At 35.0% G+C, this 24125-nt stretch overlaps 1 pseudogene; it reads left to right on the top strand.

Annotated features, from left to right (window-relative positions):
• Nucleotides 1-413: 413 nt before the first annotated feature.
• Nucleotides 414-21535, top strand: LOC119808121 (annotated as a pseudogene).
• Nucleotides 21536-24125: the final 2590 nt, after the last annotated feature.

Raw genomic sequence — 24125 nt, 5'->3', positions numbered from 1 at the left:
GGTCCACTGTTGGGCCAAAATTATCTCAGGGCCTGTACCTCCAGGCCTGTAGGACAGAAATAAGCCTGGATCGAGCTTGAAGGATAGTCTCAAAACTACTGAGTAGGGATGAAATAGCCAAATCTAGGAAGATGCCCCTCTAGCTAGAGGGGGGCTTGGCTGTCTCTCATTGGCTGGAGGTACCCCCACATCACAACAGCCTATATGATATCACTTAAGTTATATAAACTGATGCTTACAGTAATAAACTGGGTTCCTCCTATGACTTGACTCCCTATCACGTCTGATTGTCTTGCATTGTGGAGCTGTGGAACAGGTTGACAGAACACTTACCTTTCCCTTGGGGATAAGGCTAAGGAGGCCTAGCAACTGACCAAGGCTAAGTGGTTGGTCATAGTGAGTGGGATCCCACAATGGGTAACACAACTTCACAGAAAAATGACCCAGTGCATAATGTGCTGAAATATATGCTGCTCTCCCAAAGCCTGGAATTGTCAGACCACAATGAAATCCAGGCACAGGAGGATATAATTATTAATTATTCTGGCCTCATGGGTACCCACCAGGAATGTTTTCTGATGGGACATGTGGAACCAGGTACAGACTCTGGCCAGAGAAAGGGAAAACACTTTGATATACCCCCACCATTGATATTTTATCCAACTATTACAACTCTTAAGGCATGTTTTCACCCCATTGCTCTGCCTCCCCAAACAGCAGGTAAGGAAAAGGCCGGAGACTGGGAGAGATCAAAAGGATCCAAAACTAACAAACTGGCTAAAAGGGAGGGGAAAAGGGGATATAGGTAAGGAGCAGGAAAAGGTCCAAGATCAGGAGAGGTCTGAAAAATCCAAAAGTAACCAAAAGAATGGGAGAAAAGGAGACAAATGTGGGGGAAGGTCAAAGATGGGTGCAATTTACTGAAGAGCTGTCCTGGGGGATGGAATACAGTCGGCAGAGGCAAAGACAAAAAGGAAAATATATATTGTCTTTAACAAGGGGTGGCCCCCTTCTTATGTCCCCAGTGTAGTGAGGAGGCGAGCAGGCCTGCTTTTCGCCCCACCCAGCTCCCGCACTGCTAGGTTTATACCCGAAATAACAACACACAAATTGTATTCATTTAAACATTGCTTGGCCCATTAGTTCTAGCCTATTCTTGGCTAATTCTCCTATCTTGCTTAACCCATTTCTAATAATCTGTGTAGCACCATGAAGTGGTGGCTTATCGGGAAAGATCTTAACCTGCTTCCATCTGAGAGAGGACAGCTATGGAGTCTGCCTGACTGCCTTCTTCCTCCCAGCATTCTGTTCTGTTTACTCCGCCTACCTAATTTACTGTCCTATCAAAGGGCCAAGGCAGTTTCTTTATTAACCAATGAAAGTAACACATAGACAGATGACCCTCCTCCATCACCCCAGCAACTCTGGAAAGGAGAAATAAGAGAAATAATGGAGGTAATGAATCAAATGGACTTAACAGACATCTATAGAACATTCCACCCAAATAGGAAAGAATATACCTTCTTCTCTGCAGCTCATGGAACCTTCTCGAAAATTGACCACATACTCGGTAACAAAGCACACTTCCACAGATACAAAAAAAATCAGTAACCACCTGTGTCTTATCGGATCACCATGGAATAAAGTTAGAATTTAACAATAATTCTACACCCAGAAAGCCTACAAATTCATGGAAGCTGAACAGTCAACTACTGGACCTCCCTTGGGTCAGGGAAGAAATAAAAAAAGAAATTAAAGTCTTCTTTGAATTCAATGAAAATAAAGACACAACATACCCAAACCTATGGGACACTATGAAAGCAGTGCTAAGAGGAAAGTTCATAGCTCTAAGTGCCCACATAAAAAAAAAAAAAAAAAAAAAAAAAAAAAAAAAAAAAAAAAAAAAAAAAAAAAAAAAAAAAAAACGGAGAAAGCTCACATTGGAGACTTAACAGCAGAGCTGAAAGTTCTAGGAAAAAAAAAGAAGCAGACGCACCCAGGAGGACTAGAAGACTGGAAATAATCAAACTGAGGGCTGAAATCAACAAAATAGAAACACGGAAAACAATCCAAAGAATCAATGAAACAAAAAGCTGGTTCTTTGAGAAAGTCAACAAGATTGACAAACCTTTAATCAAACTAATATAAAGGCAGAGAGAGAACATGCAAATTAACAAGATCAGAAATGAAAGGGGGGATATAACAACAGACACTGAGGAAATTCAGAGAATCATTAGGTCTTACTACAAAAGCTCATATGACACAAAGTTGGAAAATGTAAAAGAAATGGACTTGTTTTTAGATAAGTACCATTTACCAAAATTAAATAAAGATCAGGTGAACAATTTAAATAGACCTATAAGTTGTGAGGAAATAGAATCTGTCATAAAAATCTCCCAACCAAAAAAAGCCCAGGACCTGATGGTTTTAATGCAGAATTTTATCAGAACTTCCAAGAAGAGCTAATACCTATACTCCTTAATGTGTTTCACATAATAGAATCAGAAGTCATTGCCAAACTCTTTTTATGAAGCTACAGTCACCCTGATTCCAAAACCACACAAAGACTCAACCAAGAAAGAGAATTACAGACCAATCTCACTCATGAACACTTAAGGTCCTGCTCAACCTCCTTAGCGATCAGGGAAATGAAAATCAAAAAAACTTTGAGATACCATCTTACACCAGTCAGAATGGCTAAAATTAAAAACACCAATGATAGCCTTTGCTGGAGAGGATGTGGTGTAAGAAGAACACTCATCCATTGCTGGTGGGAATGCAAACTTGTACAACCACTTTGAAAAGCAGTGTGGCGGTTTCTCAGGAAATTCAGGATCAACCTACCCCAGGATCCAGCAATACCACTCTTGGGAATATAACCAAGAGATGCCCTATCATACTACAAAAGCATTTGTTCACCTATGTTCATAGCAGCATTATTTGTAATAGCCAGAACCTGGAAACAACATAGATGCCCCTCAATCGAAGAATGGATAAAGAACGTGTGGAATATATACACACTAGAGTACTACTCAGCGGTAAAAAACAAGGACATCTTGAATTTTGCATGCAAGTGGATGGAAATAGAAAACACTACCCTGCATGAGGTAACGCAGACCCAAAAGGATGAATATGGTATGTACTCACTCATAAGTGGACTCTAGCCATAAATAAAGGAAGGTCAGTGAGCCTATAATTTGTGATCCTAGAGAAGCTAAATAAGAAGGTGAACCCAAAGAAAAACATATAGTTATCCCTAAGGATAATGGAAGTAGACAAGATTGCCAGGCAACAATTGAGAACTTGGGGGTATGGGTGGGGTGGGGGTAAAGGGAGATGGGGAGAGAAAAGTGAGAAGGGGAGGATGGGGAGAGCTTGGGGGAATGAGACGGTTAGGATATAGGAAGGGTGGATATGGGAGCAGAGAAGTATATATCTTAATTAAGGGAGCCATTTTAGGGTTGGCAAGAGACTTGACTCTAGAGGGGTTCCCAGGTGTCCAAGGAAATGTCCCCAGCTAGTTCCTTGGACAGCTGAGGAAACAGAGCCTGAAATGGCCCTATCCTATAGCCTACTGATGAATATCTTGCATATCACCATTGAACCTTTATCTGACGATGGATTGAGATAGAGAGAGACCCACATTGGAGCACTGGACTGAGCTCCCAAGGTCCAAATGAGAAGCAGAAGGAGGGAGTACATGAGCAGGGAAGTCAGGACCACGAGGGGTGCGTCTACCCACTGAGACCGTGGGGCTGATCTACTGGGAGCTCACCAAGGCCAGCTGGACTTGGACTGATGGAGCATGTGATGAAACTGAACTCTCTGAACATGGAGGACAATGAGGGCTGACTGAGAAGCCAAGGACCATGGCATTGGGTTTTGATCCTACTGCATGTACTAGCTTTGTGGAAGCCTAGTGTGTTTGGATGCGTACCTTCCTAGAATACCTGGGTGGAGGGGGTGGACTTTGGACTTCTCACAGAGCAAGAAACCCTGATTGCTCTTTGGACTGGAGAGGAAGGGTAAGGGAGGGAGGAGAGAGGGGGAAATAGGAGGAGTAGAGGAGGTGGAAATTATTAATAAAATTTTAATAAATAAAAAAATAAATTAAAAAAGAAAAATCACTACTGCCCAAGGGAGACTAACTTTTGAGGAAAGTGTTACCTCTTTATCTATTACAGATGGTCCCCAGAAGTAATCATGTTAACTCTTCACATGGGGAATCAAGGTCCAGGAAGCAAGCCCTCACCAACCACAGGTGATATGGATTTTGTGGAACACTGGCACTTGAGGGATCCTGAACCAGACTTCAAATATGATGACACCCTGGACGTGGTGGCTTGTCCTAATATTTGACCTCTGTGATTTGGTGCATGAGAGCTGAGACATGGGAGACTGGATTTAGGGATCGACTGGAGACCTGAATGTGGAGATTCTCGGGCATGTGTCCTACCCCAGGCATCTTATCCTAATGAGCCCCAGTGTTCTCATGTCCTTTGGAGACATGCCCTCCTGGAAGACACCTATTATGTATGTGAAGGAAGCAGTTGGAATTAGCATTTTCAAAATCCAAAGATTCCATTAATGCTTGTCTATATTCTGGAACTATTATTCTGTTGGCCTCTAAAGTCAGTCTTTATAAAACTCAATTAAGACATCTTTTGGGTGTTTTATAATTTAGCAACTATCTCATCCTCTTGCCTGATTCTTCAGTCGTGTCACAAGTGATAGAGACCCAAATCTAAACCTTCTTTGAAAATCAGCATAATGACCTTCACCAAAGACCCAATTTTTGGAAATTTCGATACCTTTAGCCTTACCTCACTGTTCTATTATGCTAGTTTCCTCTTTCTGCCATATTTTCCATTGTAACTGAGGGCCAGTTTCCAATTTACTATAGGTAAATCTTTCCAATCTTGTGGAATATGTCTACTCCGAGTTGCCCATGAATTTAACATCTAAATCACATAGGGTGAAGGCATACAATATGAAAAGACCATAAATCTCTTCAAATCTAACATTTCTATAGGGTCCCATTCAACTTTTGCATTGTCTTGGGGAAGCCTATCATCTGGTGGTCCTTCTTGTATGGTAACAAAAAGTTAAATTTTGTTTTCTGATAACCTTGGACCATTCCTCTTTCATTTCATAATGCAATGAATCAGTAGGTTCTGCTCTAACTTCCTATGTTTGTGTGTGAATATTTTTCTTATCTTTATTATTAGGTTTTTCTAAGACTTGTATATTATCAATAAAATATTTATTATTCTCATTTGTAAATCTTTCTAAGACTTGTATCCTATAAATAGCCTTTTAAAAACTTGCATTTTATCAGCCATAAATCTTTCTAAGGTTTGTATCTTATCAGTCAAATTTTTATATTTGGCATAGTTATTAAACCACTCTTTTATGGATAAATATGAAGTGCCCAATAATAATTATGAGTTACGTTATGTCAACCCAAATGAGGTAGGTTACCCCTCCATTCAATTTTTCCATTTTAAAGCATCCAGTGTGAACCACACAGAGACCTAACCGCCTGTACCATAATAATTTTTCTCATTCTTAACCTGGAAAATCCTTCCCTCCCTCTCTCCCTCCTTCCCTCCCTTCCTCCTTTACCTGCTCACTCCCTTCCCTTCATAGAAACCTAATTTTCCCTTTAAGAATTACCAGGTGGCTCACCAGATCCACTGATGAAGGCAGGGGAGATGGAACACTGCATGGTAGTCTGTTGCAGTGATGGTGTTTGATTATGCTGTTGTACACAAGTCGCGACCCCAGAGAGACCACCAGGGTCCAGTCAAGTCCAGAATGTGAAAGCAAGGTTTATTCAGCATGCTATTCAGCCAGACTAGGGTCTCGTCCACTCAATGCAGCACAGTAGGGAAGACAGCCCCCTCATCATTTTGGCTTGACAGTATATAGGTAAATCCTGCAAGTTAGGTTCATTTGGGGTCAAGGGAGATGTTCTTGCATACAAGGTTCGACTCCATTGTCATTCTCAGAGACTCAACACAAATCTCTCTGAGCACTCTTGTTTTGTTTTCATGTGGAGGAAAGATTGTTGTGGTCCTATATTCCATGGCCCATTAAAAAATATTTAACAGAGTCAGAGAAATCTTTAAAATATGGCAGTAGAGAGTATACAATTTCCTGTGAGAAATTTACTTACTTAATCTGGGCTTTTTAGTAAGTGGTTCACACTCATGTACTAGTCAAATGTGTCCATAAGGAGGTACAAAATCTGAGCCAGCAATGTAAACCAAGCAATATCTTTTATATTAATAAATTGCAATTCACATACTTTCTACCACCCTAAAACCAAATTTGATTAAATTATCCAGAGTGTATTTGTTTTATTTTCTGTGAGATTTGATTTGTAATCCAGTAAAGGCTTCCAATATCTTTAGAGACCAATTATGATCACTTGCAGACCAGTTTCTTTGAGTAGTTCTAATTAAGACAAGAGCATCTGGGCAGAATTCAGAGGATTCTTTGGCAATGATATATTTATGTCCACTTACTCATAACCAAAATACTTCTGGAAATATTTTAAATACAATTTAAGTTTAAAAAACTCTGGAAAATACTAGGAATGGTTCATTTCTATTTGATCATGCTTTTAGAAGAAAGAAAAATAAACCTTTCACAGACAACTAATTAATGTTCATGATCTTCATTTAGAAATATTGTCCAAATATATAAAAGGAGAATTTAGAAGTGACTCATATCACCGTAGTAAAAATAGGACCAAATACTTGTTGGTTAATAATTTAAGAAAGCATGAAACTCAGCTTGCAAATATTTCATGGTGAAACTTGTTGTTATCTGATAGCACATTGATTTTTTTGTTATTTTAACATTACCATAGTTTTATATGGTTGATGTGGTATAAAAACATGGTGTTAAACCTGTGATCTGGCTATTGACAAATTAATCAACAGTGACATACTAAATAAATTCAATGATTCCAAAATATATTAGGTAATATGTTTTTAGTGGTCACATAACCAATCTGTTGAGACTTATAAAAAACAAATAAAAAACCAAAAACCAAAATCAAAACCCCCAAAATAGCATGCTATTTCAATTGCTAAAACCTAGACTATTTGGACACAATTCCAGTTTTTTTTTTTCTATTTTAAAATCATTAGCAAAAGAAACCTCCCATCAAATAATATTCCAGCTGTTGTACATAGGTGTAAAAACTCTTATACCCCGTGTTGTGGTATCTTAGTTTCTTTCCAGTTACTATTCTAACTATTCAGACAACAGTCACAAACAAAAACAAAACATTTTAAGGACACAAGTTGTGGTCACTGCTCACAATTATATTTCATTATTGTTAGGAAGTTACAGCCACAGGAGCTTGATGTGGCTTTTCAAGTTGCATAGTCATGAAATAGGAGCAATGAATTCAGGCTGATACTCAGCTTCACTTTTTCACTTAGAAAGTCCTGGGTGCCAGACAGTAAATGATACCATCTACAGTGGGGTGGATCATTTCATATCAATGAAAGCTAATACCCAAAGGCATGGTCAGAACCTATCTCCTACAAGATTGTAAATTCTGTCTGCATGATAATTCTAGCCATCACAGACGGTTAATGCTGTATAACAGATGAAACTCTTCAACTTAGATTTTGTTTTGTTGTATGTTTTTATTTTAAAACATCATATATAATTGTGGTGGGATGTTAATTTAAGATGTGTTACTTTTTTAGCTGTGGTTAATGATGCAAACATGTGTTGCATTCTTTTATGTTGCCTTTGTTTAACTCTGTGAAGTTGTGCTACTTTGGTTTTCTAAAACACCTGATTGATGTAATAAAGACATGACTGGCTAATACCAGGGCAGGAGAAATGATAGGTGGGGCTGGCAGTCATAGAGAGAAAAATAGTAGAGAACTTGGAGGAAAAGATCAAGGAGCAAGAAAAAAAGGGGCCAGCCACCCAGTTACACAGTCATACATGGAACACGAAGGAAAGAAAAGATATACAGAAATAGAAAAAGGTAAAATCCCAGAGGCGAAAGGTGAATGGAAAATTTCTAAAAAGTTGGCCAAGCTAAGTCTGGGCATTCATAAGTAATAATAAGCCATTGTGTGTATTTATTTGGTAACTGGGTCTCCGCCAAAGAGTAAAAGAGAAAAAAAAACTACATATAACGAATCATTCTTATGTACATGTAGACACACATACACATATACTATTTGATCCATAATCAGTAATACATAATTAATTAATTATTCCAGGAATAATTTAAGAGTTGGAAAAGAAACATAATATGTATTTAAAAAGAACCCAAGAACAGAATTTATAATTAATATATCATAAAATATTAAAAATGGTCATTTTAATATTGTCAAAAGTAAGGGCCGTAAAGATGTTTTACTTGCTAAAAAAGTATTTTCCATAACGCTGGTGACATGAATTTGATCTCTATAACCCACAAGTTTCCTTCAAGTTGTGCTGTGATCTTCACACTTTTGTCATAAGCTCACACATATATACCCACACTCTCTCTCATGCACATACATGCATTCACATGAACACTGAATAATAAAACATTTAAATGAATAAATGCCATACACTTTAAAATTAATAGGGCAATTTGTGAAAATAAAGAAACTTTGGTAAGTATATTTATACCTTGAATAACATAAATGTGTAAATCCATAGAGATTTACCTATTTCAGAAAAGTTGGAAATTTTATGTATAAAATAATCTTTCTTTATAAGTCTGTATGAATCTTATAAAGCATCATTTTGTTTGCATAGTAGTGCTTATACATGTGAATGACAGAAGACAAGAAGAGGGGAAAAGAAGACCACGCAAATATCCTCTCTGTCCACAGAATTTCACTTTATTCTTTTTTCCTGGTGAACATAAAATATTGTGTTGCTTGTTTCTGTTCCCGGTTAGTAATTAAAAAATCTGAACTAACACTCAGAAACTCAGAGGGGTGGAAATGAATAACTGTACTTTAGTTTATGCAGAAGATTTGAGGATGTAATTTATTTATAAGCTAATGAATTAATTCATGAGAACCTGGATGTGGTTAGAGGATTTAAGCCTGTTAACCATGTAATCTTTGCTTAGAAAACATATAGTTTAAAGGTTTTAACCAACTGGGAATTGAGATCATTAGAGGAAACATGGGCTGTTTTCCCTTTTTATACTCAGAATTACCCTGAAGCAAAGACTGAGTATTACATTTTACCTGTCAAAATTAATATCCTTTTTAGTAGCAAATATCATACGTGAGATATATACATTTTCTCCAAATAACCTTGCTGTTGGGTTTTTAAGAAATCATTTTTGCTGTTAAGTAGTCAGTAATATGAACATAAACCTATGCCTAAATGATGAGAATTATCAGTCAATGAAAGATTCAAAATATTGTTTTATGTTATTATTAATAACAGAAATTGAATTTGTAGGCATAAGCAAACATTGTAGAAAATAATCATTCATATAAAACTGATGTTATTAGAATTCTTTGAATATCTTATAAAATGATTTGATGTTAAAAATACAAACTATGATGAGAAATTATAGTAATCTTCAAATACTTTCCCCTTGAAGGTGTTGTCGTTCATAACCTATTTAGTTAAAAAGAGAAGGTTTAAGGAGGAGGTACACATCTTAAAAGACTTATTATGTCTTCTTTCTTGTGCTTTAGTTTGGATCCTAGGTTTTCACACCATTCCCTAGGTTAGAAGGTTGGTATGGATGGTGGCACTATTGAAAGGAAGTGCTTTTTTCAGACAAAGGCACAGAGGGAAAGTTATAGGTTACTGTAGTTACACTGTTGAAGGGAATCATGAGACCTTGCCCCTTATCTTTTTTGTTTGTTTGTTTGTTTGTTTGTTTTTGTTTTTCCAGACAGGGTTTCCCTGTAGTTTCTAGAGCCTGTCCTGGAACTAGCTCTTGTAGACCAGGCTGGCCTCGAACTCAGAGATCCGCCTGCCTCTGCCATCTGAGTGCTGGGATTAAAGGCGTGCGCCACCACCGCCTGGCTCTTGCCCCTTATCTTTTATTCTTTTGTTTATTGACCATAGGGTGAAAAATAGAGTCTCATTATACACTGAAAATCCTGTCATTGAAGAACCCCTACATAATATCTAACAGAAACTTTAATAGTCATAAATCAATATAAAGCTTTTTTTTCATTATTATATCTTAGGTGATTATTTTAAGAAGAGATAACAAGAAAATCATAGATTAGTTAATGACTGAATAGTTCTTGAATTATCAGGTCTTTTTAGGTGATTATATTAAGGAGAGATAACAAGAAAATCTTAGATTAGTTAATGAATGAATACTTCTTGAATTATCAGGAAGTTTTAGGTGATTATTTTAAGGAGAGATAACAAGAAAATCATAGATTAGCTAATGATTGGATAGTGCTTGAATTCCCATGCTGATATCCACAATAATCCTCACTTGCTAAAGCTGTGTATAAATAAGCAATGGACACAGAGACCTTGGGCTTTTGAAGATTCTTTATTATTGAAACCCAGCACGAAGAAGAGGGCTCTGACACTATTAAATATAAGAATATATAAATTGAAACAATCAATCTGGGATTATATTTTAAATATAATGTAAAATATATTTCTTGTCTCTTATACTTTAAAGACCCTCCATTAATTTTAGTCAAGGTAAACTCTTTTTTTTTCTTTCTAATTCTGAAGTTATCAACTCTCCTTTTTAGCTGATAACTTTCCTATAGGTGTTATGAGAAATATTTATTGACACATGTGACATACAAATTCAATCAGTGAGATCATCACGAAAGGAAGAACATCAGTTTTCTATGTGCCCCGCATGCAAACTACTAAATAAGCATATACATTAGCATTTCCTGACTGACTGAATAAATATATTTAACAACACAGTAGTCAGGTAGTGTGAATCTGCTGCAAGACTCCTAGTCCTATGCTCATAATAGGAATTGATATAGAAAATATAGGAGACATACTTTTTTAAGTAGAGAATGTTTGATAAACATTGCCTGTGGTTATTTTATCTCAGGATCTTTGAGCCTGGCAAAGGTAAAACTGTGGCTTCAATTGCCTGTGGGAGCAACTGAGATACTGAGCATTAGATACAAGAGTAGTAGAAAGGAGGAGTGATGAAATTTATTTTAAGAGGTTTATGCTTGAAGCTGATTATGAAAATGAAGTTTGAATTGTCCAAATAAAATCACCCAATATGCACAATAGTACTGATAGTAAGATATATATTTGTTAAGCATTAATAACTACTGCCCAATAAAATAAATAGAACAAAATTTTATTTTGCTCCTATTGAAATGAATAGTAGAATATGATAATTTCCAAAATCATGAGTTTTTCTTCATGATATGGATAGCCTCTTACGACAGTGTTAATACACTTAGGGATAAAGATCTTTGATTATGAATTAGAGATGGTTCAATCCTGCCCATAGCACATGAGTAATAGAGTTAACAAACAGTTCTCAGTCCTCAGGATAGTACATTAAGATGACTCTGGGATTTTATGGCAAGGAAAACTAGACAGTTTTCCTGTAGCATATAGAGGGTGAAGAGACGTCCAAAATGCTAATATAAAGGACGAATGGATGATTGGCACACCACCAAGTGTGTGCAATATATTCTGACTCTCTTCTCAGCGGGGCAGGGCACTGAGCATAGTAAATGCTCATCATACACACAACAGGGACTGCCCAGGCAGACTTTACTTCTTCCATTTTCTATGATTCTATGAAGAATAAAAATCTACCCTTTCTCTCTCATTAGAATGTAAAGTTCTACATATACTCAGTAATAAATTATTCTAAAGACAGACACATTTTATTTCTATTAGTTTGCTAAATATCTCTGCATTTCTCATCAAAGTGCACAATTCAAATAATCAAATCAAATCAAATAATCATTGTAGAATTTTAATCTACTCTAAAATTAATTAAATATTTCTTCATTCCATTGTTCTACCAAAACTGATTTCATTTCTATTTTTTAAAATTTCTTGAAGGTCTTTTATTTGGTGTATTTACACCAAAATCACATGAAATATAATAGTAAACTTGGCTCTGACTAGTGCACTTAGAAAAAAGTCATTGTTATGTAACATGTTCTCAGTAGCTTTCAGGCATCCAGACTAGATAGGGTGGAGTTGCTTCCTCATTTTCTACAACTTTGAAGATTAAATATTTTCACAAGTTATCTGATTACTTCATCACACCTTTGACCATTTTAAGTTAAAGAAATTATCCCTTTTTTGACTGAGAAGCCAAGGACAATGGTGATGGGCTTGGATTCTATGGCGTGGACGGGCTCTGTGTGGGCCTTGTCAGCTTGGTTGATCACCTTCCTGGACCTGGGGGGAGTTGGGAGGACCTTGGACTTAACATAGAGTAGGGAACCCTGATGTCTCCTTGGCCTGGAGAGGGAGGGAGTGGGGGTATGCGTGGAGGGGAGGGGAAGGAAGGGGGAGGAGGAAGGGAGGAGATGGAAATTTTTAATAAAAAAAATAAACCATGAAAAAAAATCTCTTTTTTGTATCTTGAGTGTTGTTCTCATACATCAGATAAAGTTGAATTTTAATTACAGCTTCTGTACTGCATATGACCTAGTCAGTGTCAACCTCACGTTTTTAAAATTTTGCACATAAAAGTGACAGAATTGCTTTCTGCAGACTGGTTGCTTCTGAGAAGAAGGTGTTGAATTTTTTAAATTAAAAATCATTAACATATAAAGTCAAAAGTATTTTGCAATGCAGAAATGATGAATGGAAGAAATACAATAGGAGTGGGGAAGAAATCCCTTCACATGAAAAGGAAACTAATGAACAAAGAATTATTTCAATTTGAATTCATTCTTAATGCAAAATACCTCAGAGAATTAACTCCTTTGTGGAGTTAGCTCTCCTGCACAAGAAAACATACTTTGACTGATTTTGGCTGAGATGCCCTCAGCCTCCTAGGATGAGTTCTCTTTGAAGTATCTTAGACCACCCTTTCACCCTTCAGGAGGCCAGGCATGAAACATTGATCAGATAACAATACCAGTGGGCAAAAATTTCCAGTCTCTTACATGGTCCCATTGCATGCCTTCTCAGCCATCTTTTATAAGATGAATAAGGTCAAATCCTGACAACAGAGAAGAGAGTTCCATTGCGCAGGATGGCTTTGACACTTCAGGTGTCTTTGGTTTTCATCTTTGAATGTGAGAGTCATCAGGATGGATTAAAAAGTAAAAACCACTCCCGGTGATTCTAAGGAGAAGTTAAATCTCAAATGGTCTGAAGTCCAGCTCTGGAAGGTTCATGCAGCAGATGCAGCACAGAGGGCCATAGGCTCTTTGTTTAGCAGTAAGCTCAGAAAGTTTAAACTTTCTTGCCCAAGGCAACTGAACCTGTGCAACAGAGAGCCTGGAGCACAGATAAAGTTTCTAGCTCTAAAATATAGGGTTTTTTCTTTCAGCAGAATGATTTTAGATGAGGCTGGAGAAAATCTGCTAGAACCAAATAAGGAATGTTATTTTATGTCATTTTGCTCATCAGTAATTTTAATGTTTGTAAAATACAAAACTTGCTCCTACAAATAGGATAGAGTTATATTTACTCATCATATCTTTTGCTTATTATTCCCAAAACAGGAACCCTCGCTATGTTGCTGCATTCCTAATATTTTTCTGAAGTGCTTCTTGAATTTTTTCTTATCTGTAAGACCCTATGTGTCTGATTTAACTGAAAATGATAGCTCAGAAAAAATGATAGCTAAAGCTTTATTTATCTATATATCTTTCATCATCATCTTGTAGATTCTATACTAATTTTTATTTCAGATATATCATGATTCAGTTGTCTGTTGCATTGATGAAGATATTCATAAATATACATCAGTAGTAAGAACATTGTAAGGCACAGAGTAGATCTTCAATTATCATTTACAAAATGAGTGTCCATAATAATTAGACTAAAAAAATAAATCACATATATTTATATATATCATATAAATAAAATAAATTACGTACAGATAAATATATAAACATTTACAATATAAAGCAGATTGTAACAAATTAGCAAAGCAAAACAAGGAAAATTTACTTGATGTGATTGCTATAAGTTATAGTCTAGCATCCATTATTTAAAACCAATTTTATGGCATTTATTAAGCAATGATAATATCTAGCACAATATGAGATATCATATATGTAATTATGCACAAAGTGAAAACTAAAGACAGTTGTTTGTGAAGCAAAAAATATAAAGGCTGAAAGCACAATTCAAAGAATATTTTGTGATTAGATACTGATTCATCCCTCTGTTATTTGTGTTGCCTCTCAATATGTACAATTTCTTCTGCAAAACATATGCATAAGTAGTTGATGAGTATGTGATATATAAATAAGAAAATTCATGAAAGTGCCTGACCTATGAAAATAATTAATTAATATTTAGTTTGTATTGTTTTGTTTCACAGTTTAATGTTCCATCATTTATTTTGGCCCAGACGGGAAGGCAACTATTCAATAATGTCTGAGTATCTGATTTCATATTAAACATGTAAGACTTAATTTGCAAATAACTTTATGATGATTCAATTCTCATATATAGTTAAGGTTACTAAATAAAATATACACTCTCAGGGTTTCTTGTTTAATTATATATAGTTGCAGCAAGTATGCATGCACTAGTTAAATTCATTATAGGAGTCTTATTTTTGAAATCATAGACTTGCTTATGTAACAAACAATATTATATTTTGGGGTAAGGATTAATATAGATCTATATATACTTTAGACTAATAAAGCACAAAATTTCTGAAGTTGTTAGAAATATCACAACTTTGCTTTTATTACAAAGTATACATGGATCAGACGTGTTCAGGGAAGTTTAAGATTGGTGATGTGGGAGTCTCCTCTATGCGCTATCATTACCATTAATGAATAAAAAAACTGTCTTGGCCTGTTTATAGGGCAGAACTTAGGTAGGCAGGGAAGACAGAATTGAATGCTGGGAGGAAGAAGGGCAGAGCCAGAGAGATGCCATGGATCTGTTGCCAGAGACAGTCGTGCTGTAACTTTGCAGGTAGGCCACGACCATGTGGTGATAGACAGATCAATAGAAATGGGTTAGTCAATAAGAGGTTAGAGCTAAGGGGCCAAGCAGTGATTTAATTAATACAATTTCTATGTGGTTATTTCGGTTCTGGGTGGCAGGGATAAACAAGTGGCTCTACTTTTATATAAGATGGTTCCCAAAAACTATGTCAACATATCAATCATGATTTATAAATCAATTCTCACTATAAACTTTTAAAAGATGAAAACATGTTCAAATAGGTAAAATTAAATATTGCGACATCTTTTTTCTGGCCTCAAATGCAATTTTTTACATAATAATTCTCATTTAAAAATAAAATCCAGCCGGGCGGTGGTGGCGCACGCCTTTAATCCCAGCACTCGGGAGGCAGAGGCAGGCGGATCTCTGTGAGTTCGAGACCAGCCTGGTCTACAAGAGCTAGTTCCAGGACAGGCTCCAAAGCTACAGAGAAACCCTGTCTTGAAAAACCAATAAATAAATAAATAAATAAATAAATAAATAAATAAATAAAATCCATCTTAAGTTTTATTTCTTAGTATATACTCAGTCAGCAGACATTATCAGTCACAGTGTCTCTGAATCATGCATTTTAAATATAATTCTTGAAGAATGGGAAACATCACAGCACATGTATTTAGCATTTAATAGTAATTAAACTTTCACTATTGAAAGTTATTTTTTAAAGTAATTAAAAACGTTCACCAAAGGGTAGTAAGATTTTTACTGTGTTGGTTTCTTCCCCTAATCATTAACATTATGTATCTAAATAGACTGGTAATTGCAACATTATTCTCTTATAAAGATGGTGACAGCAATCAGGAAAGGGACATATTTAACAATATATAATGAAGCAAATCATAAAAACACCATATATAAAACCCATTATGCTATGCATTAATGTTTATTAATGTTATCATATTAATTTGTCTTCTTTTCATTTTGGGAATTAAAATATATATTTATGTCTTGTATTCTGCATATAAGAAATCTGAATATCAATTATGTGAGACATCAATTCTGTACTTGTATTTGGCTTTATATCACTGACATTTTCTATACAATAATAATAAAATAATTTACTCAATAAATGCGATCATATATTTTAACTAAATACCATCTTAATTTGAGACAAATTCACCTGGCAGTTTTTCTGTCAAACAATGATATTAAAATTATCTTCCAATCACAGGATGAATCTACATATAAATTTTGTGTTTTGTGTGTGCTGTGTGTTTCTATTTGTATGTGATATATGTGTGTATTGTGTGTATTTGTTTTGATTGTGCATGTGCATGCGTCTTGTACATGGTCTATATGTATGTGTGTTGTATTTGTGTATAATGTGTATATGTGTTTTGTGTGTATGATAAACATGTTGTCTATGTGAGTCTTTTATATGGTGTGTTTGTTTGTGTGTCTGTACTGTGTGTACTAGAAATGGAATCATGAGAGGGGAATAAGAGACCTTAAAAGTTGTTGTAAATAAAGGATCATGGAATATATACTACATAAAAATATAATGTGAGATTTAAGGAAGACCAAAAAAATAACAAGAAGAAATGCAGGGATCAAGTAAGGAACGGGGAGAGAAGCCATAGTTCTAATAAGTTATGTTGGCATTTGAATATGAAAAATGTCATAGAGAAGCCTTTACTTTAAATACTAACATAATTAGATAGATAGATGATGATAGATAGATAGATAGATAGATATATAGATAGATAGATAGATAGATAGACAGACAGATAGATATACACACATATTCTTTTTTAATACAGGAAGGATAACAGCATGCAGACAGTATCTGTATTTGTTTGATAAACACAACATAGTATAAAACTGCCAATGTCTATCTCACATAATACTATCCTTGTTTCTTATATTAGGGTTCTCTAGAGTAAGAGAACTTACAGAATAAATCTCTTTAAGCATACATACATACATACATATATATGTACACGTATATAAAGGGTATTTATGACAGTAGCTTTCAGGATAAAGTAAACTAATCAAACAATGGTGGATTATAAAGTGAAAGTCACAGGATCCAGAATTTGCTCAATCTATAAGTCTAGATGGCTCATCTGGTCTTCAGTGGACATTGGAATTCCAAAGAAGTGGGCTGTAGTACCAGTGAAGGAATGCGTTTTCTAGTCAGACAAAAACAATCAGGTAAAAACAAAAGCTTCCTTCCTCCATATCCTTACATTGGTTTCAAGCAGGAGGTATGGCTGATATTAAAGGTGTGTTTTTCTGCTTCATGATCCAAATTAATCATTTGTATCCCCTGTCTCAAAGGCTGGACTAGAAGTCAATTCACCTCCTCAAACCAAGCCAAAAAAAAAAAAAAAAAAAAACTCTCAAAGTTGTGCCGTCAATTTTTGGATGATAGTTCATTCCAAATGTAGTTGAGTTGACAATCACAAATAGCCATCACTGTGCTGAAGATACACAGAGGAATATTACTTAAGACAGGGACATCAGATATATACAATTTTAGTAATTGAAATTTTTCTAATCTTTAAATTATTTTGAATTTTTAAACAGCATGGATTGATCAGATCAATAATGAATATCCAATATTTTATTTCATATATTTTTTCTGAAAGCAAAAATAGATTATAATAAAGTGGATAATGAAAACTGGTTATTTTATAGCTTTTTACACATTTATTCACTTACATTATTCAGAGAATAGTTGGAAGTAAGCTGGAATTTGTTTAAAGTGCCTTTTTATATTAACATGAAATTTCTTGTGGTAATGTTGGAATGAACTTCACTTGAGAAGAAAATTTCGGGACAGAACTAGTCTTCTGCATTTTACTATAGAGAGCAAAATTATCCTTCCCCTGGAACATTTGCAGGAGGCAGATCTTGGAAAGTAAAGTGTCTCTGCAGGCTATTGAAAGGAAGCACAGTGATCTCATGCTCAGAACTGCACAGCTGGTGCCATGGGAGAAGACAGTCAGATCCTTTCTAATGGAAAAATGAACTCAGATCAGGCTTGCCTTTTTCCTTTACAAAATGTAATTATGTAAACTACAAAGCTCCATTAGAGACAATGTTTATAATTAGTACCATTTTCCTCTTAATTTTAAATAAACCATGTTAGTTGTGAATATCATGCCAACACATTTCCTACAGATGCCATAAACAATGAACAATCAGATATCCATTTGGGGTGCTTTTGTGGTTATTATTTCAAATTGTGGAAACTCATAATAAAAATCAATGTAATGAACAAACACCATTATATGTTGATAAACATCACACTCTTTCAATTTCAGACAAAGCCAATGAATATTAATCAGAATGTGGACTGTAAACTGATGACATAAATGGAATTTCCTATATCTGCTGGGTTTTTCCTCACATTTTAACTCTAAAAGGAGCCGCATACAAATGATTTATTGCATTCGTAGCTCAAAGTTTTCAGAATAATATTACCATATTTATAAATTGCAAATGACCTTCAGTATCAATGTAAAAAATTGGCTTGATGTTGAGTTGACTTGACCTCAGGTAACAACTTAATCTTTCAGAATTAAAATCAAAAGTTCCACATTTCCTTCTCTTTCGAGGTTGTAGAATTTATGATTAGGAATTAGAAGTTAGGCCAGCCTGGTCTGGTCTATAAGAGCTAGTTCCAGGACAGGCTCTAAAAAAGCTGCAGAGAAACCCTGTCTCGAAAAACCAAAAAAAAAAAAAAAAAAAAAAAAAAAAAAAAAAAGGAATTAGAAGTTGCAAGAAGTGATTATATTTTTGCAATTGCAGGAACATATAGGTGTCTAATTGCAGCTACATTTTGATATCAAATTATAGGAATAATAGTTTGCTTTTAGAAATGCATTGTTGTGGTGCAATCTCACATGATGTGTGTATGCAATTTTATGCTTACATCTCAATCTTATGGGCATATATATCTGTGGGTAGTCAGAACCAGGAGGCTAAGCTAGGCTACAAAAGAGATTCTGCCTCTAATACACAAATAAATAAATAAATAAATTTAAATTTACTTTATCTATTTTATCCAATCTCTACATATTACAACAATCTAATTTAACCACTTAACTTCAAGCAACCCCCAAAGTTATCTTAAAACTTTCAACTAAATACTGGCCTGATAAAGTTAACCTGTTTTATGCTTTAACTTTCTTTTCAAATAAGATAACTGTGTAGATTGGATCAAGCTTGAAACAATGTAATAAGAATTTTGGCAAGATATATACCAAATCTAAGTTAGAAGCTATTATATCTAAATTAAAAGACATTAAAATAAACTATAATATTGGGGGTGTGGGAGAATACTTCAAATCCCAAATAGAGTAAGTCAAAACATCTTTAAATTATAATTTAAGTGTTAAATCTGAAAAATTGTGTGGCTTTAGGTAGAGATTAAGTGCACATTTTTCTGTTCCTCTCAAATACAATCAGAATTTATAATTTAAACAAACCTCTAAGTCTTTCTCTCAATACAAAGCAACCACTAAACACAAAATACATTTTTTTGTGTGTGTGAGCAATTTCCCCGGAGCATCCAATATGCCATGCACATGACTCAAAAGGTTATAATTTGGGGTAAGTGTACACACACAGAAAAACCACAATTCCAAATTTTAAAACTTCCTCTTAAAATCATAGGACATGCAGCTAATTTTTGCTTCTCACGAGAATCAGTCTCCCCTTGAATGACAAGAATTATCAGTGGCCAATCTTGACAGAGAGGAACCAGAGACACATCTTTTAAAATATTCCATTTATTTAATTTAAAATTTATTAATGGCTGAGTAAGGCCATTACAACTGCTTGCATTCTCCAATTTTCAGCAACTAAGCATCTTCTAGGTTCAAAGATCTTAAGTTAAAAGGTGTACCATCCTCCGTATGTTGTCGATGGGGAAGAACATGATGACTCGGGGGAGGATACAACTGAGCAAGCTCAGAGGTACAGAATTAATGAAATCAGTGACCGTACAAAGTTTCTATTACTCAACAATGATTTGGAAAGAACTATAAAAGAGCTAGTCAGCAATCTGATTGATTTTATTAAAGGAAAGAAGTGGGATTACATCTACTATGTACTAATGGGAGAGTGCATTCCATGTTTGTCTTTCTAGGTTTACATTACTTCACTCAGGATAATTTCTAATTCCAACCATTTGCCTGAAAATTTCATACATTGTGTAAATGTAACACATTTTTCAATCAATTCTTCCATTGAGGGGCATCTAAGTTGTTTTCAGTTCTTGTTATTATAATAATGGACTTATAGGAAGTTCATGGTCTCTATATCAACAGCTGGGAAGCCTGTATGTGACAAAACAAGGCTTTCTGTCTGTGAGAAAGTTTTTAACTTTGTCTGTTAGGACCCTTGGCAGTGGGACCAGGACTTAGCCTTGGTGCATAAGTTACCATTTTGAAGCCTATTCCGTATGGTGGGATAACATGCTGAGCCTTGATGCAGTGGGGAGGGGCTTGGTCCTGCCTCAATGTGTTAAATTTTGGTGATTCCCCGTGGGATGCCTTACTCTTTGGAGAGTGGATGGGAATTGGTTGCGGGGGGGGGGGGGTGCTGGAGAAGTGGGAGGAGAGGAGGGAGGAGAAACTGTGGTTAGTATTTAAAATGAATAAAAAAAATACATATATACAAATACCAAAAGAAAGAAGAGGGCATTATTGACTCATCCATAAAGAAATTTTTGCTGATGCAAAAAAGAATGGATGTAAAAGCCATGGGATTTCTTATTTTGAATTTTTTTCTTAATAAAAAGATTAAACATGCCGGGCGGTGGTGGTGCATGCCTTTAATCCCAGCACTTGGGAGGCGGAGGCAGGCGGATCTCTGTGAGTTCGAGGCCAGCCTGGTCTACAAGAGCTAGTTCCAGGACAGGCTCTAAAAAAGCTGCAGAGAAACCCTGTCTCGAAAAACCAAAAAAAAAAAAAAAAAAAAAAAAAAAAAAAAAAAAAAAAAAAAAAAAAAAAAAAAAAAAAAAAAAAAAAAAAAGAAAATTAAACATTCAAATCAAGGAATACACACACCATTTCCTAAATTTTTTAAACAACAGCATAAAGGCCAGCTATATGTTACTCATGGTTTGGAATCTGTGATAGCAATGCATCAAGCTCAGATGACCTCCAGGATTCCACATATCTGGAAGGAGATGTATGATGCAGATATTTTAGAAGAGTGGGTCATTGGGAAAGGCCTCTAAGAAACATGTCTCAAAAGAACATGTGAAGGAAATTTGATTCAATGCAGAACCAATTATTAATGGTTGAAGAAAGCAGAAGAAGAAGGATCTTCCGGTACTGAGGAAGAAGATAAAGATGAAGACATCAGTGTGCTATATTAGAAGTCTGTAAGTGTATCAAAAGTTAAAACTGTGAAGTCTGACAACAAGGATGATGACATTGGTATTGATGCCATTTAAAGAGATGGATAAAATTTAGTTTAACAGTGTAATGCTGTAATTTTTTCTCTTTTATCAGCCAGATGTGCAACATGCATGTGCAAAAGCTAAAACTGGCCTAACATCATACTACACTTGATACTAAAAAGCTGTTACTGTCAGTGGTCTATAATTAAGCCCAAAGAGAAATCTAAGGAGTCCATTCATATTGGTGAACAGTGTAGTTTGTTTGTTACAGCATGCGTCTTTTGAAAAATTTACTGATGTACACATTTGGATCACATTTATTCACTTATAAGAAGTAAGATTTAATTTTGTCAGTCTTCCAACTTTGAGCACTGAATAGCATATTCTGAAATATTTGGCTATTTTAGGATATAACTGTATTTGGAAATTTTTAATTAAAAGATAAATATATTACTTCCCCCTTCATGCCTGTTAAAGTCCTTATTTGATCTCATAACTTGACTGTTCTACTCTGCAGTTAGAATTGTTTCAGACAAGAAAAGTCAATAGGTACTCACTGGCACTTGCAAAGTTCATCAAATTATCTTTATAAAAATATATTTTGATTACTTCTACTTTCTAAATGCCCTGCAAAGATATCCTTCTATTCATTGGTTCTTAGTTATAAAATACCCCTGTGAATGATTACACAACTAGATCTAACTCTGTCTGGAACTGTAAACTGTTCGGTGACCAGATATGTCCAAGTGAGATTCCCTCCCCCTCATTACTTAGCAATTTTATTTAAATTTCCTTCAAGTATGTACACAATTTAGAAAGCTTCTGCTATATTAGCTTTCCATATTACCCCTCATATGTGTCTTAAACTTACATATCCTGTCCTGTATTTCCTCCTACAATCCTTTGTCACTCCCCTTTCCCACTTGAGTCTTCCATTTTAGTCCCTTCCATTATATTTATTTGACTTTCTTTTCCACATGAGATCTATCCATTCTATTTATTCCCTTAGTTTCTACCTACCATTAATGTCTCTATGTATTGTAGCTTCATTATCATTGACTTAACATCTATATTCTTTATATTAAAATTTAAAATAAAAATCAATGAATTGTGATTTTAAGCATCAATTTCAAAAAAATCAAATAAATACATATATTTTGTAACAATTAAAGCATGAAATGATTACAAAAGCTCAAGGAAACATAGTTTATAAGATTCATACAATTTTTCTATTTTACTAATTAAAAAGAGAGAATGCATCCCATAAATTCTTCTGTTTTCCTTGTGACTGAGACAATAGCCTTATATTTTTCATGAAAATAAAAATGAAACCAAATGCTACCCTTTTTCTTCCAACTAATACTCAGTTCATAGAAAAATTCTTTGATTTTGTTCAAACACAGAATTCAGAAACATATACTGTATGCAGAATTAGCATGTCACCTAACATGAACAAGGAATGCTTAGTATGAATACAATTCAATATGAATTAAATATATTAAAATGGGACAACTGAATAAAATATCAATCCTAATCTTTTTTCTTATCATTTTCCTAATAGTAAAAAAACTATGAACATGCCTAAATATAATAAAAGTAATATGCAGCACGCCAACATCGATTAAAATGGAGAGAAACTCAAAGCAATTCTGCTAAAACTAGAAACAAGGGAGTCCAATTTCTTTATCTATTTTATATAATGTTTGATGTTCCAGCTAGAGCAATAAAACAACAATGGGAGAACAAGTGGATAAGAACTGGAAAAGAAGTCAAAGTGTGGCTAATTGCAGTTGACATAATAGTTTACATAAGTGACCCCAAAAATTCTATCAAAGAACTTCTATAGCTGATAAACTCCTTTATAAAAGTGGCTGAAAAAAAGATTAACTAAAAAAAAAGCCCTCATATTTAAACAGTACAAGGGCAAAGAAAGGAATCAGCACAGTGGCATTTCACTTGTATTTTAATAAATAAAGTATGACTGAAGACCAGAAAGGCAAAACATGCACATAGGCCAGCCTTATAAACCAGGTAGTGATAACACACACCTTGAATTCCAAATGCCACACTAGTTTGCCAAAGAAACCGGGCAGTGCATGCCTTTAATCCCAGTGGTCACACCTTTAATCCCAGCCCTAAAGAGGATTATAAAATGACAAGAAACAGCTCTCTCAAACACAATCTCATTCTGAGATCCTGAAAGCAGGATCACCATTTCAGACTGAAGTTGAGGTAAGAACCAGTGGCTGGCTGCTTTGCTTTACAGGTCTTCAGGTTGAACCCCAATTTCTCTCCCTGAGTTTTTATTGATCGTGCATCATCTGGTGCCCAACATGGGGCTCAAACCCATGATCCTGATATTAAGCATCTCATGCTCTACCTACTGAGTTTTGAAAAGGAAAATTCCCACCTCATTAGATGCTAAAAAACCCTTTGACAAAATCCAACACCTGTTCATAGTAAAGGTCTAAGAAAGCATCAGGGAAAGAGCACCCTTCAAATATAGTGACAAACAATATAAAATATCTTAGCGTAGCTATAACCTAGCATGTGAAAGACATGTATGACAAAAAGTTCAAGTCTTTGAAGAAAGAAATTGAAGAAGATATCAGAACATGTTTTGATTTTTTTTTTTTTTTTTTTT

The sequence above is a fragment of the Arvicola amphibius genome, chromosome 1 (genome assembly GCF_903992535.2).
Source record: "Arvicola amphibius chromosome 1, mArvAmp1.2, whole genome shotgun sequence".
NCBI lineage: Eukaryota > Metazoa > Chordata > Mammalia > Rodentia > Cricetidae > Arvicola > Arvicola amphibius.
This window is presented reverse-complemented; position numbering and strand designations above follow the sequence as displayed.